The sequence below is a fragment of the Galeopterus variegatus genome, unplaced genomic scaffold, assembly GCF_000696425.1.
Source record: "Galeopterus variegatus unplaced genomic scaffold, G_variegatus-3.0.2 Scaffold2419, whole genome shotgun sequence".
In the NCBI taxonomy this organism is placed as follows: Eukaryota; Metazoa; Chordata; class Mammalia; order Dermoptera; family Cynocephalidae; genus Galeopterus; species Galeopterus variegatus.
Window position 1 is genome coordinate 184,571 of NW_007728530.1, and position 3,625 is coordinate 188,195.

The following is a 3,625-nucleotide window of genomic DNA, read 5'->3' on the forward strand; positions in this document are numbered from 1 at the left end:
ATGCTCTCTTTTGCTGCTGATTTTTTTTTTTTCACTCTATTTTTTCTTTGTGTTTTGTTTTGGATTCTACAGAATCCAAAATCCTTGAGTTCACTAATTCTTTCTTCAGCTATGATGAGTTAAAGGAATTTTTCATTTCTGATATTGTGATTTTTATTTCTAGCGTGTTTCCATTTCTGTACTGAATTGCTCATCTGTGCACACACGTTGTCCTCTTTTTCCACTGAATCCTTTAATATTTAGATACAGTTATTTCAGAATACCTGTGTGACAGTTTCAACTCTTGGTCATCTCTTTGTCTCCTTCTGTTGATTGCTTTATTCTTGATGGTGGGTTTAACTTTTTTGCTTTTTTAGTGTCTTGTAATCTTTGGTAGAATGGTGGATATTATTTGTAGAAAAGCAGGGTCTAAGTAAATATTATCTGCATCTCAAAATGGTCACACTCTTCTGTCAGAATGTTGCTGTTGAGTATTGAGTCAGTCTGATCAGGAGTTGAGATGGTTTTGAGTGCTGTTCTTGCTTCAGTGACAACCACAGGCCTCAAATTTGTCTAGTGGTTGGTTGTCATTGGTTATGTGAGGTTGAGAACTGGGGTTCCAGAGTTGTTTTGAAGTTCATGCTCTGGTTACAGCTTTTAGACATCCTTGCACACTTGTGCCATGGAGGTGGCCTCTCCGTGCTTTTACCCTTTCCCCAGAAATAGTCAGCTGTTTTTATCTATTCATTTAGTATTTTTAACCAAGTCTAGGTTTATGTCAGGTTTGTGGGAAAATCTCTGTTATCTTGGACCATATGTCAGTCTTTGGAGATCCTTTTTCTCTGGGCCTGGGGGCTGGGCATTTCTTAATATTCCTGCATTAAAAAGTTACAGCTAGATAGGAAAAATAACTTCTAGTGGTCTACAGTAGTGCTAGGCATCTATAATTAACAATTATTTATTGTATGTTTTCAAATGGCTAGAAGAGAGGAGCTCAAAAGCTGTCATTACAAAGAAATGATAAAGTTTTGTGATGATGAATGTGCTAACTACCCTGATTTGATGATCACATATTGTATTCTTGTATTGAGATATTCCTCTGTACCCCATAAATACGTATAATTAATATGTAAAAAATAAATACATTATTTTTAGAAAAACTTTGATATCTGTGGTTGGTTTTGAGCTGGAGTTTTCTATCTTTCCCTTAGTGGTAGGATATTTCTGCTTCATATCATCATCAGAGTTTGAGCTCCAAATGATTTTCTTCCTTTCCCATGGGGATAAAGGATTTTTTTTTTCTTTTATCTTTCTCAAACTGCAATCTGTCTTTGCTTGTGCCCTGGGCATGATGATCTTTGCTGCTCCTCCCCTAAACTGGCTTTAGCCATTTGTGTCCAGGAAAGTGGGTGGTAGTTTGTGAGTGGTTTCCCATAGCTGTCAGGTACCCCTGCATGTCTGCATAACTGAGGGGGCCCCCTCTGGTCTCATACACTTCCTTCATCTTTCTAGTGAACATCTGATGGAGGCCATGACGTGGAGGTTGGGAGTAAGTGCAAATTTCCCTTGTGTCTAAGGCCTGCATTTGTTCTGAACTGACATGTTAGGCCATGTTTAATAACTTGTTAATGTCTGGTAGTTTTCTTCTTCCTCATTTGTATGGTGGCTGCTCATATCTCTGCTCTATTACAGGGCAGAGAACTTGAGTCTGGAATTCAGATTATGTGGTTGCTCTGCACCCTCAGTTCTCTGATGGGCTCAAGAAAAGTGGTGATATATTCTGATCAGAGCAACTGTGTGGTGAGAGTTACATTGTTGGTAGCTTTCTTCATCCTAAGTAGAAGAGGAATCATACCCTTTTACAAGATTAACTCTAACACAAGATTAAAGGAAGAAAGAGAAAGAGAGAGAGTGAGTAGTTTAGTCAGGCCCTCTTGCCTCAGGTCCAGTTGGGGGTGGTGCAACACATTCCTTGTAAACAAGTTGTGTGTGGATGGAGTTAGTGTGCAGGCACACCAGTGTATCTTTTTAGTTTGTTGCTATTCTGGTGTGTTCTTCAGTTTGTGAAGCAGCAGCTGGACTGCAGAGCTTGTGCCTAAAAATAAGGCATGTTTACTTTGCTGGCAGCTGCTCAGTTTTTCTTTGGACTTTGCTGGTAGCAGTTGAGTTTCTGAGTTTCTCTTTGGACTGCCTAGCTCTTGGACATGTGTGTACTGAATAAAGACTACTCTTTCTTCAACCAAGGCTCCAAGGACCTTTTTTCCAGTTACCTACTTCATAGACCTGCATGTTAAGGGTGTGTGACCCAGTTTGGACAATGGGCTTGAGGGGTCTGCGAGCTCCAGACCCAGCCCTAGCTCTACAGAGAGGAAGAGAGAAAAGAAGGAAAGAAAGCAGAAAAGAGGGAAGGAAGGAAGACTTTATATAGCTCTTTATCATTCATCAAGTGCTAGATTGCTTTATCATGCAGCTACATATCTTATGTTACTAACCAAATATTGTTGAACCCCTACTGAGCCATGTACTTAAGCCAGCTTCTGCCTGTTGTAAGCATTTCATATATACAAACTCATTTAATTATCACATCAAATTTATGGCATTCATACTAATGTTATACTCATTTTATAGGTATTGAGTCTTAGAAAGTCTAATTTGCTTGATTATCCAACTAGGCTTTTTGTCATTACTACTAAGTTTGTTTCTTTTAATGTAAGCCATCCAAGCATTTCTGTGCTATCGGTGTTCTTACTTTACTTTGTGGATGAGCAGGCTGGGGTTGAGAAACAAGTGACTGGTGCAAGATCATAAAGAAACTACATAAATGGTGGAAACAGTTGGGAAACAGGTGTTTTTACTCTGAGTTATGAGTGCTCTTCATCAACAAAGATACTGGAAATTGCTTGAGGCAGGGTCCATAGAGTAGTTTCTCTAAATTCTTCACAGCCCTTTATATAATACTTAACTCATAATGAAACTTGCATAAAGGTTTTGAATGGAAAAGAAGAAAAAAGAATGAGAGGAAGGCATAGAAAATAAAGATAGAGGGAAATAGAAATAGAAATAGAAATAGAAGGAGGATTGTAAAGATTAAAAGGACAAGAAGAGGGAAAGTCTACATTTATAAGATATTTTTGGAAGAGACATAAAATTTCCTTTTACTTGCTGTCAGGACATGATTTTTAGTTTGGGGAAGTCATATACTGCAGCTGTTGCCTTCCGTGTAGCTGGTTGGATCACTGTGACAAAGGCTGTGACTCATCTATAAATAGATGGCCAGATTGATTTCACATCCTTCCCTGCTCTCCTGACTGCTTGATGGCTGTGACAACGGGATCGATGAGTGATTCCATCCACCCCGACTGCACAGTCTTCACCAGCACTCTCTTCTGGAAGATGACAATCAGGCTTATTAAATCCAGCACAAAAGAGCTTTGGGGACATTTGTCCTATCAGAGAAACTGAGCCTGAGCCGTTTCCATTGCATCAAAGGGAACTGTGATTTAATCAGCCATCCAGTTTGAACTTATTGTTAGGAAGGCAATTTGGATCTTTCCTTTGCCTGTTTGCATCAATGTTAACTGGAACTTAAATGGCCAGAGCCAATGTCAGTTAAAGCTCAGGTATAAGACAGCTATTTGACTGGACA